The sequence below is a fragment of the Lissotriton vulgaris genome, chromosome 9 (genome assembly GCF_964263255.1).
Source record: "Lissotriton vulgaris chromosome 9, aLisVul1.2, whole genome shotgun sequence".
NCBI lineage: Eukaryota > Metazoa > Chordata > Amphibia > Caudata > Salamandridae > Lissotriton > Lissotriton vulgaris.
Window position 1 is genome coordinate 836,563,923 of NC_141697.1, and position 15,435 is coordinate 836,579,357.

At 45.7% G+C, this 15,435-nt stretch overlaps 1 protein-coding gene across 1 annotated transcript in view; it reads left to right on the forward strand.

The window, feature by feature from the left end:
- The window catches only part of SCYL1 (SCY1 like pseudokinase 1), a 1,168,528-nt gene that overhangs the window by 828,439 nt on the left and 324,654 nt on the right, over nucleotides 1–15,435 (forward strand). The gene's annotated exons all lie outside the window — the stretch shown is intronic.

Below are 15,435 nucleotides of genomic sequence, written 5' to 3' on the forward strand. Positions count from 1 at the left end.
ATCGAGGGTGCCTCGGATGCTGTGCAGTCAGCTTTTCGGGGGTCTTCCGAGATGTCCGGTCCCACGTCTCTCGATGCCTCCACGGGTCCCTTCTTTGCAAGGACTGTGGATCGGGCGGTGAGAAGTCTGGGAGTCTGGGTCTCGTCAAGCTCTGGGCTCGGGCTCCGGCAGGAGGCGGCAGCAAAGCAGACGTCGAGTTGCTGGATGGTGCCTGTGTTCACAGGGTGGCCACTCCTAGGCCACAAGGGAGATGCTCTTCAGTCTTCTGTGCAGCAGAATGTCGAAGTCCAGTCGTCTTCTTAGTTTTAAGTTGATTTCAGGATGATCTGAGGTGCTATGGCACTGCTCCCACTCTTATTCCCAATCTGAGGGGTGGATCACCTGCTAGGTCCCTCCTCTGGGTGGGACCAGGAAGGGGGGCGGTTACACCCCCTTTCCTTTGTCCAGCTCCTCGCCAGGCCTGGGTCTGGAAAGTCCCAGGACCGGTTTGGACTGGCTTATGCACGGGGACACCTTGTGTGCCCCGGGCATGTCTGATTCTATTCAGCCCTGTCCTACCCAATACACAAAATCCTGTCTGGGGTGGTGCTCGCACCTCCCAAGGCAGGAAACCCTTTGTCCAAGCCTCCCTCGCTGGAAGGACTCCCAGCAGCAGGAGGTCAGACTTGTGTCTGTGGTGGCAGCATCCATTTTGTGATGCTGAGGCTCTGGTTAACTTTAACCGGGGTTAAGGCTATGTACATGTCGTGTCCCTCTAGGAGGGTGGAATGCTATCCCCGTCGACATAACTGTCGAGGGGATAGTATTCCAAATCGTATGACACCTTACTCGACATGTTTTGATAAAGCCAAACCAAAGTTAGCATATAACCGCAAGGATTATAATGCACTTAAGAGTATATGGTATGGCAATATCCCGGAACAGCTAAGGGAGTTGTTCCCGACAGCTGCAGACAGGCTCAGCTCATGCTAGAGCACCATCTCACATGAAACCATGCACTCTGCCCCCAGGATTGCAGGGGCCTTCCATAGGAATGGCTTATAGGTTAACATGTGTCCAGTTAAGGTTAGATATAGGGATACTATATCTAAGCAAGAGGTGATTACACCAACTTACTCCAGCTGAGTGATCAGCCAGTTGTGTCAAAATATGGAGGCCAGGCCAGGGGTGGCACAATACATGCTGCAGCCCCTGGTAGGCCTTGGCTACACCTATGCCCTGGGTACCTATGGTACACTGTTACAGGGGCCTGTAAGGTGAACCAATTCCAATTCGTAATGCACCTAGAGTGCATTGGCAGTAATTTAGAGAGAGAACAGCAGGCTGTGGGTCTGATTAGCAGGCCCACAGCCACATTAAGTCATAAACCAGTGAAGCAAAAAGCAAAAATTTGGGGTGACCATAGGATAGCAGACCCTACTCTCCTACACCAAGCCGAGAAGCGCAGCAGTGTCCCCAGAGCGCCCAGTGGGGCACACAGTCCACTGATTCACCGGGGGAGTATTCAACCATCGTCTAACTGTTATAGGGACCTTAATCAGGTATCAAAACATTCTTTCAAGAGGAGGAAGTTATGGAAGCAATTCTATCAACTTCTAAAGGGAAAGCACCGGGCCCGGATGGGGTTCCGGCGGATGTGTATAGGGCCGATCCAAGTGTGTGGGCAAAGATTTTAACTAGAGTTTTTAATGCTTCCACCGAGGCAGGGTTCCCAAGAACGTGGGGCAAAGCAGTCTTAGTCCCAATATTTAAAAAGGGCTCAAGAGAAGATCTGTCCTGTTACAGGCCAATCTCACTCTTGGACTCTGCTGCGAAAATAATGGGGAAAGTCGTTTTAGCACGGCTGACAGAATGGCTGGACAGCAATGACATTGTCTCTGATTTGCAGTATGGTTTCAGGCAGGGGAAAAGTACGGTGGACCAATGTCTGAATTTACATGTGGTTATAGGAAAGTACACGGTCGCTAGGCAGGGGGATATCCATTTAGAATTGATGGACCTCTCAACTGCTTTAGACCTTGTAAATAGGCAAAATCTATCGGCCTCTCTTTCTACCATTGGGCTTGATCCCACTTTGATATCCTTCCTGGCTGAAATACATGAGAATAACATAGCTGCAGTTTGTTACAATGAAAATGGGAGCTTAACTGAAGCATGGCCCGTCAAATGTGGAGTAAGGCAAGGATGTTTCCTTGCCCCTCTGTTTTCACTTTATATAAATAATTTAAGTGATGCACTAATAACATCATTTGAAGACATCCCAAGGGTAGGCCCCAAAAGAATTCTAGCACTGCTATATGCTGACGACGCAGTCTTGGTGGCTAGAACTGCGAGAGGACTGCAACTGCTTTTAGATCGTTTTATTAGTTTTATGGACTCTCTAGATCTTATAACTAATTTTAAGAAGTCCCACTCAATGACGATATTTGGGAAGAAGGCAAAAAGGGCACATTTTTCTGTAAAGGTCTGGAACTGACAAAAGTTCCAACATTTCCTTATTTAGGGATAGTTTTCGATCATAGAAGGTCATGGGTGACGCAGCGAACGCTAAAACAAAAATGGTCTAGCCAGGTCTACGGGGGCTGTCCTGGGGTTCGCCAAGCAGATAGGCTCTAAGCCACTCCCAGCCCTTATGAAAATTTACAATGCAAAGTGTGTCCCCATGGCTTTATATGGGAGTGAGGTATGGGGCTACGCAGACGCTAGAGAAATACAATTAGCAGAAAACATCTTTTTACGGAAATTATTGTCGCTCCCAGTTTCCGCTGCTAACTTAAATGTACATGAGGACCTGGGAGTTGGCCACATCCAAGACCAGATTGCTGTGGCCCCATTATTAGGCTGGCGAAGAATTTGGGCTAAGCAACCGCCCAATCTGAATCAAGAAATAACCCAGGATTGCATGTCCCTAGATAGAGCCCTTGATATTCCTTGGCTCAGATATGTTAAAACCCAAATGGACATTGAGGGCAGCCCTGACTTGTTTACAAACCCAAGGGCGCTGAGCAAGGTGGCTATTAAAGCCATTAAACTCCAGTTCCTAAACAGGTCTATGTAAACGAGGGAACAGGGTGAGCTGGTCAAACCCTCAGTTAGAAGCTTTGTAATTTTAAGTACTGGGAGAGGAATCCAAACATACTTAAGGTATATAAAGAAACCATTTCATTTGTTTGTATTGACAAGATTTAAGTATAACATGCTTCCATGGCTACTTTCTTTCCCAAAAGGCTTCTCGAAGGAGGGGGTCCCTGGGCCATGCCCCTGTGACAACTTTTCAGACCAGAACACCTTTACATTTGATTTTCTTTTGCGATTTTTATGTCTCAATACGCAAGAAATTTATATTGCCATTATTAAAGGGCTGTGACTTTGAACAGGTCAGGCCAGCCCTAATATATCTGCAATGTCTGAGGTCCCCGATGGTATGTTTTGGAGTGGCCAGTTATGTCACAGGGGCAATTAGACTAAGAAATAAGATGCAGTTACTATGATATGAGCTTTCAACCTTTGCACTTGTGGTGACTTTGATTAAGGAATTTTTATTGATATGAAATTTTATTGCTATGGATTTTTTAAACTGCATATTCAGTGGGTGACAATCTTTTTAATTACACATTGAATGCCAAGTTTGTGTTTGTAAGGGCAGTGTTATTTTAAATGATCTTTTCCTAATAATTATAAAATATGTTTGTTGGTATTAATCGTATCCTATGTATGTAGTGATTTTTCTTCATGAATTTTCTGTGGCACTGTGCTTTGATGGTTGAAATTTTTTTTGTAACCGAATAAAGCTTGCTGTTGACTGACTGACTGACTGACCGCCGCCCTCCCCCAGCACCAGGGACCAATTTAGGGGGGCACCGCAGCCCCCAAGTCAGGATAAACGGCGGGGCTAGCACAGAGCTGCAGGCTCACGCTCCCTCCGCCATCAGCTTCCAAGCCACGCCCCCCCCCCATGGTGCCCCTCATGAGCCAGTTCAATTACTTGTTGTCCCAGACTCCGTGGTATGAAAATTCTCGTCCCTTGTAAGATGATGCCTTTGGAGTAACTGAAAGTTCTTCCTGCACATTTTTGTATTTCTGGTATTCAAGGTCATCATGAAGAGGTCAATTATGTTTTCGCCATGATTGGTATGTAATAATGTCTTTGAATATTAGCAAATCCATTTCAGTACTCATGACAGCACTGATTTTTTTCTACTGATATGACAGCAAGGGTACTGTATTTCACATTGTGGTTAACATAAGCATCAGCCGCTTTATAGGTAGTGCCATGATACTGTATTGGCACACACAAAAAGTAGTCAGCATGGTTTTGATCTTTTCCTGGACGATACACAATAGTATAATTATACTCCTGCAATCGCAACCCCCACCTCTCAATGCGAGTGGGCATCTTGGATTTAGGATTCCCAAAATGGTGAGCAGTGCTTGGTGATCATTGACAACTGTGAAATACTTTCTATATAGGAACACATGCAAATGTTCACGAGCCCACACCACAGCGAGGCTCTCTTTTTCAGGTTGTGAATAGGCACTTCCTGTCGATGACAATGTTCTGCTACCATAAGCCACAGTGTGCTTTGGGGCATTAGGATGTCTAGTGTGCTGGGCAAGGATGTTACCAATCCTGCAAGGCTTGCATCAACAACAACCTTTGTCTGCAATTTCGGATCGAAGTATGCCATTTCAGGTGCACTCTCAATTGCATGCTTTCTTTTCTTGAAGCTCTGCTCACATTCACTTGACCATCGAAATGGGACACTTCATTCTGTTAAGTCTCTCAATCGGGCACACACAGTGGCAGTCATGTAATATACCTTGAAAAGTAACTGGCCATACCAAGGAAGGATTGCAGCATAGTAACACCTTGTGGGGAAAAAGTGGATGATAAGACCTGTATTTTAATCAGATCTTGAGTCATTTCCAAAAACAGAAATGGTATGACCAAAGTACTTGAGTTTGTTTTGATGAAGCTCTCACTTTGCCGCATTTAAAGTGAGACCTTCATTGGCAACTACACAACACACTCGCGCAAGAGCTTTATCATGTTCCTTTCGTGTGGCTCCAAAAACAAGTATATCACCATTTTAATTGAAAGTATTTCTAACTGGTTGTATAAATCAACAAATGATATCCTGAAAAAGTTCTGCAGCTGATGACACTCCAAAATGCAGCCTTTTGTATCTAAACAAACCAAAGTGAGTCGAAAAGGTAGTAATGTACCTGCAATTTTCTTCCAGTTTGCGCTGGTGATATTCTTTGTTCAAATAAAGGTAAGAAAAGACTTTGGCTCACTTAAGCTGGTAATCATGTCAGCAATGTGCAGACTTGGATGTCGTTCTCTTTTAATCGTATCTGGCGGAACATTTACCTTCATGTGGGGAAAAAAATCCACATCGAAAAACACAACTTCTTTTTCTTTTGAGATGTTATTTTATGGCCTCCTACTTTGTATTTTGACTTACTTTTTACACTCATTGCTGATTTCTTCTGGCCCGTTCCGGACTCCATTTTAGCTGCTTGTCTGTCAGCCCTTTCTTCTGCTCAGGCAGCCATGTGTATGCGTTCCAAGCTGAGTGTTTCTTTCAGCACTGGTCGTGTGAAGGAATTGGAAAGGCAACCATCTATTATCCTGAGAAGCATGGCCCGCCATTGTTGAACTCATTGACCTTGCAGTGTTTCATGAGTGAATTGTCTTTCTACAAACTCATCCATCATCTCACCAGCTCTCTGCCTTTCTTTTTTTTTATATATATTTCTTTTTATTAGAACAAGGCATCAAGAAATACATCAGTGCATCATACAGAGGAGGGTCGGCACAACTTCAACATATGATATAGAAAATATTGGCCAGGAGGGGGGGGCATGGAGCACAAATGTCATGCATATTAACATGAAAGGGTCATGGGGAAAGAGGAGTATCAAGAACAACAGTTGCAGGTGGTACACAAATATTTCCTCTGTATTGATTCCAGGGTCCCCAAACATTGTTCCACTTTCTAGGGCGACCCCCTGCCAGATAGACAGTTTTTTCGCGGAACATACACCAATCCATACTTTCTTTCCACGATTCTAGCGTAGGCGGCGCAGCCGCTCCCCACTGCTGTGCTATGTTACGCTTGGCAATCATGGCCCCTAGAGTGACCCATCGCGTTTGTGCAGTATTCAGGTCTGTAGGCTCCCAAATATTCAATAAACATCTTCTAGCTTCTGGCAAAAGAGCCACACCCGTCACCTCCTGCATAACATTATGGACTCTGCTCCAGTAGTCTATCATATATCGGCATTCCCACAGGATATGAAGAAACGTCCCCAACTGGCCGCAACCACGTTTACACAGACCATCCTCCGTTAAACCCATTCTAATCAGTCGCGGACCAGTGACATAGACCATGTGCATTATTTTCAACTGGACGAGCCTCAATCTCGCTGGGATCGCAACTTCCCTAGGGGAAGAGACTGCTGACTGCCAATCCTTGTCATCAATTTCAATACCCTCCTGCATCCACTTATCCCTTAAATCTACTAAGAGATCCGCTCTATGGTTTATCAATTTTTTATAAATGAGAGAAATGGTGCTGTCAGGTAGATGCCCATCTAGTATTCGGTCCTCCAATGGGGACGCTTCCGGTATCTCTTCCCCGTCGGGGAACACCGACCTCACGGCATGTCTCACTTGCGCATAGCGAAAATATTCCGTCCTACTTAGTTCATATTCTGTTTGTAATTCAGCAAACGACTTAACTCTTCCCTTCTCCCAAACATTGCCCACAGTGGTGATCCCTATCAAGTCCCATTGATCAAAACCCTTCGAATTCCATAACCTGCCAAATTATCCGATCCAAATAACGGGGGAGCCAAAGTCAGACGGTCTTTCCATCCCAATGAACAAAGAGCATCGTGCCATACGCGCACCGCCACTCTAGTCGGTCCCGTCAGACTTTTCTCTATAGATTTGGTGTACAGCGCTCTACTATAATCACCTACTATAATCACCACCAGGGAGCAGCCATTTATCCATTACATAACCCGGATCCATATTGAACCCATAGGTACCATGATTGATAGCGCTCAGCTGTGACGCCCAATAGTATTTCTTAATATCAGGGAGGTCAATTCCTCCGTCGTACCATGGGAGCGTCGACTTAGCCAACGCTATACGCGGTCTGCCTTCCCAAAGTAGGGTGCGCTGTATTCCCTCTACTTCTCGAAAATAGCTAGATGGTACCACATCCAAGCTATTCTGGAGTGCATAAAGAAATCGGGGTAGGGCCATCGTCCTAATAGGGACAACGGAAGTTTCTTCCAGCCAGCTACATCGCTTTTCAGCCGAGTCAATGGAGGAAGAAGATTCTTATCATATCGGAGTACGGGATCCATTGAAATATAAATCCCAAGATATTTAAACCCTTCCTGAGCGATCTGAATAGGACAATTACGAGGCAGGACAGGGGTGTCACCACACAATACATAGAGATAGGGTTTTGCCCAGTTTATTACCAATCCTGAATTCCTACCATTCAAGGCCAAGACATCACAAACAACATTAAGGGATTTCCTGGGAGAAGTCAAATAAAGTAATATGTCGTCAGCATATAGGGAGATCCGATCTTCAAACTGCGGGGACCAACGAATACCCCTTATCGAAGGCTCCCAACTGATTCAGGCCGCAAGGGGCTCAAGAGCCAACGAAAACAAAAGAGGAGAAAGCGGGCACCCCTGTCTAGTGCCCCGCCCAAGACAAAATGGCGCTGAGACACGATCGTTCACAACAACCTGCGCAAGAGGTTCAGTATATAATAAACGCACCCAGCTAATAAACTCAGGACCGAAACCGAATTTAGCCAATACAGCCCAGAGATATGGCCATTCCACCGTATCAAAAGCCATTGTCGCATCTAACAAAGCTAATATGGCCAGTTCCCGCAGGGTATGCGCCCTGGCTAGAACCCCGTGTAATCGCCTTAGTCAACGCCGTATTCCTATGCGGGATAAATCCAGATTGGTCAGGATGTACTAAATCACTGATGACCTTGATCAACCTATTAGACAATACTTTAGCCAAAATCTTGGGTTCCGAATTCAGCAATGAGATCGGTCTAAAAAAAAGCACAATTAGATCTCGGCTTCCCCTCCTTAGGTATCACTACTATCGAGGCCACTCTCTGGTCTTGGGGCAAAACCCCACATTCTCGAGCTTCCAAAAACATACCTTTCAAATAGGGGGCGATCTTATCTGGTCTGAGCTTATACAACTCAAGCGGAAGACCATTGGGACCCATTGCTTTCCCAGAATTCAAGGAGTGCACGGCCAAGGCAATCTCATCCGCAGTAAGTTTACTATCCATAAGGTCACGATCCTCCTCCGTCAAACATGGGAGTTAAATATCCCTCAATAATAGGAGCAAATCTTCCTCCGGTCTATCTGAGACAGAAGTATAAACGTTACGAAAATGATCGGCAAAAACAATTATTATCCCTTGTGGGTCATTTATATAAGTCCCCTCCCTCGTCTCAATCTCAGGAACCACACGATCTGCTCTGTCCTTCCTATCCAACCAAGCAATCAATTTACCGGCCTTGTCCCCAACATCATAAAGACGCCCTTGCTGTTCTCGACTCAAGGCTCTAGCTCGATTTATGACTAGCGTCCTGTACTCGAGCTGCTTAACTTGTATAACATGTAATCTAGCCCGGGTTACCTCCGGTTCTATTTCCATTTCAATGTTAGCTATCTCCGATGCAACTCTCACCACTTCTTTCTCCTTCTGTCTGTTGACTCCCATGATCAGGGACAAGGCTTGACCTCTAATCACTGTCTTAAAAGCCTCCCACAGCGAGATCGACGAGGAAACTGAACCCTCATTTTCCTGAAAATAGTGCTCCAACGTTTTTAACAGTTCCTTACGAACCTTAGGATTACGCAAGTGCCACAGGTTAATGGGGGCGATCCTACCACCTGAACCCAAGGTCATCTCAAATCGGAGCCAGAGCGGCGAGTGATCCGAGATGCCTCTAGCCAGATGTTTCACTTCAGCAATATACGACACTTGGGCCACCGGTATCAGACCATAGTCGATTCGAGAGAGGCTAGCATGGGCACCAGAGTGGAAGGTATACTATCGCTGATTAGGGTGAAACAATCTCCAGCTATCCACCAGACCCAGAGCCTCCAAAAAGTCGGGAAGCCATTTTTGTGCCCGTTCCACATCACGGGGGGGGATCTGTCCATGGTGCCGGAAACCACAGCATTGAAATCCCCACCCAGAATCAACAAACCACTAGGAAGGTCTAAAACAATCTTTCCCAAGTCAATATAGGTAGTGGTTTGCAGACCCGGGGGGACATAAATAGAGACCAATGAGAGAGTATATCCCTCCCAACGTCCCGACACCGCTATATATCGACCTCTCTCATCTGCAACCACGGAGTCAACTATAAATGGGAGAGAATTTCTAAGGAGTATCCCAACTCCCCGGGACCCCAAAGTGAATCCAGCATGCGCAACCAGCCGGTAGCCTTTTCTGTGCATCGCCTTACATGCATTTCCTACCAAGTGCGTTTCCTGGAGTAGGACTACATACGGGGAATGTCTTTTAAGGAATTGTAGGACCACACTGCGCTTGATTTTATCTCCCAACCCATTCACATTCCAACTCAATACTCGCAACCCCCTACCCCCATCACTAAACATAAAGAAAGTCCAACCCCCCTCCATTCCTCGCAACATCAATAAGCAACCTTGGATTACGATGCCTTGGAACAACACAAAGAACACAAAAACAGAATAAGAAATAAACACCCCTCTCCTCCCTCCCACCAAACTTCCCGTTACACTGCCCCCCGCCCTGCACCCCTGCTTAAGACTATCAAGTCTCCCCAACTTGCAGTGTGCCTGTCGCCCCCACATCTAGACTAAGCTACCAAAAAAGTTAGATCTGAGGAGGGGAGAGACCCACCGATAGCCCGGTGACCCCCCCATAGTTACTGTGCTAACACATTTTATCGGAAAGAGTACAGAAATAGTCCGTTCCCAAACCGTCCCCAGTTCCCACAGCAAGAGTACTTATTCTTGTTCTTGTGAGCCCTCTCCTTCATCACCACTCTGTCTCTGGGGTTCATGCTGAGCAGTTAAAGTGCCCAACCAGTCCGCTACGACCTCCGGCTTGTCAAAGAAATAAACTTTCTCATTATGTTCAATTCTCAGCTTGGCCGGGTATAACATGGCGTACTTGAGTCCCTTATCACAAAGCTTCAGTTTAATCCCCATAAAGCTCATTCTCTGCTTCTGAACTGCCTGTGTGAAGTCCGGAAAAAAACTGATGGATGAGTTTTCGTACTACAATGGGCCCCCCGATCTGAAGGCCTGGAGGATCGTATCTCTGTCCCTAAAATTAAATATTCTCACAATCAACGGTCGAGGCGGGGCACCGACACACGGTCTGCCTCCAGGAACTCTGTGCGCTCTCTCGACGGTAAAGCAGTTACTCAGGTCTTTGGGCTTAAGGTGATTAAGTACCAAATCTGCGACGAGGAGATCTGCGGCCTGCCCCTCCACCTTTTCCGGCACCCCAATCAGACGCACGTTGTTCCTCCGGGCCCGTCCTTCAAAATCCTCCAGTCTATGAATAGCTAGGTCATTCGAGGCCTGCAAGGTCCGAACCTCCGATTGCAGTTCCGTTACATCGTTAGTGAGGCTAGCAGTCTTGATGTCAAGTGATTTAACTTTCTCACTTGTCTTCATGAGGTCCGTCCGAATCAGATTTACCTCAATAGATACCGTGTCCAATTTATGAGCCATGGTCTCCATCTTATGTCCGAGGGAGAACTTGATTCCATCAATGGCCACCAGTACAGAGGTTTCTTTCACTCCTTCCTGCAACTTTCCCAGTCCACTAGGGGACCCTTTAGTTTGTGCATATCGGTCCATGTTGTTAGATTGGGTATACCTTCCCCCTCTAGTGGACTTCGATTGTCATTTCTCTCCCTCCGGTTTTGTCGCCATTTGTTCGTCGTTTGATTCGAAGCGGAAGCACTAGATAGCCGTTGTATTCGGACCAATATCTTGTTTACGACTCTTTAAGAATGCCTGCTAGCCATCCACAGTTCAGTACTGTCGGCAAAAAGCCCAGGCCTCGGCACACTGACTGGTGCGACACGCAGCCAAAATCCTAAATCTCGATTCCACAGGTCTGCAATCCGTGAAAGCGTCGTAATAGTATGGCCCAATGTCATCGACCAAGGTCTCAGATGTTCTGGAGTGGGACCCAGCGAGGTATCAGAGTTCCAGGCGAAATCGAAAGTGAAACCAGGTGAAGCAGCGAGGCCGGGCCAGTCACTTCCAGTATTCAGAACCGTTGTTGTCGCATTACAACTCGGGAACAACCGGGTCTCCGAGAGATACAGGCCTCAAACTGTCCGGACCTCCAACTCTGGTCCCCGGGGCACGTTCGGGACCCGGTTTTCAGCATCCGACACTCTCTCGGTTCCCCTGCAAGAAGCACTCCACAGTATACCGGATAAACAACAGGATATATTCGGGGGCTACGAGGGTCTCTGGAGCCCTAAGCTCACGCGGCCATCTTGGATGCGCGCGAAGCTCCTCCTCCCTCTCTGCCTTTCTTGACTTAAAATGTCCCTTTCATAGTCGACATTCGCCAATGGATTGAACTTGGTGTTTAGCACCTCTTTGATTTGATGATACATCATTTCATCACCTTGTAGTATTTTCTTTATCATTTCTTTTGCTCCGTTTCCTACCAAATTATTAAGATATTTAATGATCTTTTTGTAATTCGCTTCTTCCAGCGCATCAATGAAATTGTCGAAGATTTCGATCCAGTTATTCCATTTGTTGCCAAAATTCTGCTTTTTTGTGGTATTGAAGGGAGGCAGAGGTTTTAAGAAGACAGCTGCATTACAACCAGTTCTGGCCCTTAATTACAAGCGTATGTGCTGTTCACATGGACTTTCACCATTCATCGCAGCTGCATTTCCTTGCGATGTGCTCGTTCCAGGTTCGTTAATGACTAACTGTACTTTTGGGGCTTCTTTTCCCTTTGCCATCGAAGCCGTTCACTGTCTGAAGGACTTTAGAGTTGTACGGAATGCCCCCAACACTGTCTGGGGTGTCCACTTCGGGTATCACTGGTTCTGTATTCACAGGCCCGGGCCAAAGACTGTGGTATGATGACCCTTTCCGGTAAGTGTAAATGTATGCTCTATATCTGGTTAAAGCCACCTCTTATACTTCTCTGCTTTTATCTGCTTTGCTCACAGTGTTCTCTTGTACCTGGCTGTCACCTCTCATGGTGCCCTTCGTACCTGGTTGTCATTACCTTTAGCATTATTGTACTGTATGAATGACAGTTCTTTTACCCGTTGTGGCGCAGTGCCTTGTGTCTCGGCTTTATCAGCACATTTCTAGCCAACGCCAAGCAAACCTTCTGTAAGGCCTTCACCTTCTTCACAAGTCTTGCACTGGCTGGAGTGGCACTTTGACTCCACATGCGCAAACTGTCAACTTTCACTTCGATTCAGGCACATGTGGCACACACATTATGAATTCTACCCCCCACACCCATGCACATGCATCACTATTCTGCGGAGTCTGTCAGGAACCAAAGGGGTCCTGTCATCTTTAACTCACAAGATACTACACTCCCCCCTTCCCCCACCTCCCCCCAATTTTGCTGCCCAACCTGAGTGGCTAGTAAATATTTTTGTAAACTTAGTGAATGCTATAAGATGGGCCATAGTGTCGTAGAGGACATCATCTAATGAGTCTATGAGGATAAGTCAATTCAAAGGAATGAGAAGAGTTGCTTCATTTGAATGAAACAATGGGGGTTGGAACAATTGTGGTCTAGATGAGAAACATTGATTTACAAAGGCAAGGGTACATGATTGAGAAAGGTAAAATGAATGAATTGAGAGTATGGGATTGGGTGAGTTTCAAGCATCTGGTTGTTATATAATGGATTATCTAGCTACTCTGAAAGACTTGTAGTGAAGGAAGTAAGGAAATATGTGACTCTAAAGGATGGGCAACAGTAGAATGCTCAATTAATAGGTAACGTGAAAGAGATGTGCAAAGCAAACTTATTTAAATATAGATAGCCACTTGAGTATTTTGTTATGGGCACTGCCACTGGGTTTAAGGGTTTGATGTGAACACTTCATAAGTCATTGTTGTTGTGTTATTCTATTTGTAAATGTTTGTTTTCATTTAAAAGGGGAAGTCTCCGAGTGGCTGTGATGTCCGAGGGCTTCTTGTTATATGGATAGGGGCTCTTAAGTATCAACGCATTTCCTTATAAACACAGAATAGGGAAACCCCTTTGATAGATCAGGCTCATAAATCTTATTTGTTGCCATTCATTTATAATCTTGTGTGTTAGTTTTTTAGGTCGAACCTAGACAGCGCTTGCGCTGTCTCTTCGAGACTTCTTCTATTCAGATTTGTTAGGTTTAACTCCGCCTTTGCTTTCTATTTGTTACTTTGATTGCTCTTCACAATTCCTTGGTTTCTACTGGTTCATTGCCCCTCCTTTCTCTATTTAGTTACTGCCCACGCAGCATGACCTAACTACTCAGTAGCCTTCCACTGGGAGCTTATATGTTAGTTCAGGAACTTCCTTTATTTTACTTTCCTTCTCGTGTTACTGAATGCAGCTTTATGCTGCTTGCTCCCTCCCCCAGGCGATTATCACGTGGGGAGATTCAGAGCAGGCACTTTCCAGGCTGTTTATTTCCCGGCCCCTCCCTCTCAGTTACCGCCTTAGCCTCTTGCTGGCAACATGGCCTCTGCTAGTGCTCAATGCCTCACAGCTCCTCTTTGTTCTGTACCAGCTAATGAACGTTGGACCCCCACAGCTTCACTAAAACTCATTCTGCAAAGAAGCATCACATTAATAACACATCTCTTTTGCTCATACTGCTCAGGTCAAAACAATTAACATGTTGATAGTTGCCCATGCCCCGAGGCCGAGTGCTGAGCTTGATCTGTAACTGTGCGCGCTCCCTCACGAGCGTGCGCCTGGCGTCAGCCAATTCTGTCCCTCTGTCTTTCAGTTCAAGCCTGCAGCATGCATTCGCCTTGTCGTTTGGCAACCTATTTTTGTGGTTAGGATGGGAACAAAAAACGATTTGAACGCGCCCACTATTTACCATTCTAATTTGTCAGCCTTGTAGACATAACTTTCTTTTTAATCTGACGCATGGACCAAGGTAACAACAGATCAATTTATTTTAATGGGTCTCTCCGCTGCTCTTACTTTGATTTGAGGTAGTATTTCTTCTTTTTCCGCATTTTTGTATCGCATGAACTCGACCCAAACGAATTTTCCCAGAACCACATGATTCTAATGAGCTTAGGCCAGACTCAAAGCCAGTTCCGAAGTAAGCAGCCCTCGTTAAAAGTTTAACCTGTAGGATCATGAAAGTGTTGTAATTGTATTTTTTCCTGCTGGATATGTGATGTTCAAAAGCTCCCATGCAAGTGATACAGCTGGAATAATCCATTTTTCACAAGTCAGCTGGAATTCCCACCAGGAGAAGCTGGCAGAATGTGTACTACTACAATTTATTTTTACAAGTTGGAAGATATTTTCCACGTGACATCATTTTAAATTAACGTTTATGGTTTGTGCACAAGGGTTTTCAGTGGAGATAAGCACAAATTTGCAGTCTAACTTTTTGGGTCTGCTCCAGTGACACGTAACACACAAGAACCTCCGGCGATATTTCAGCGGCATTCGAGTGACAGGCGTGTCATATCTGTGTTCCATTTGTAATTCCTTTTCCAAACCCCTAGACTTCCACAGCGCCTCATATTTTCACTACTTAGGTACAGTTTGGCAAACATGTCACAAGAATGTTGTCCATCTAGGGCCGGCAATAGTTACAGATAACAGTATACACAGTGCTTAATTTGAAGAAAAAAAAATTAAGTGCCAGGGCTCTCGTCAGGAGACCACTGCAACTTGCACCACACATGGTCCGTGCCATGCTGACAATGATAGTAACAACAGAATTACTAACTATCTCACTCCTACAATTGTGACATTTTGGACTAATTAAGGCCCTAAAGCTACAACAATGCCTTGGGTGGCGGGTAATAGTCATTTTTAATGTATATTGAATTACTAATTGGCTGTGGTTGTGGTCATCTCTAAATTAGTCTGACAACGCCACCACAGCATCAGCGCAGCACCAGTACAGGATCACTCGGCACCGCCACAGCATCACTCATCACCACCACGGCATCAACACAGCACAACCTCTGCATCAGTGCACCACCACCAATGGAGACCCACCTCAGCACCAACAAAGCACTGCTTCAGCATAAGCAAAGCACGAGCGCAGCGCCACCACCTCAACATCATACATGAACACCACATCACTCAGCACCTCCTCAGCATCACTAAGCAC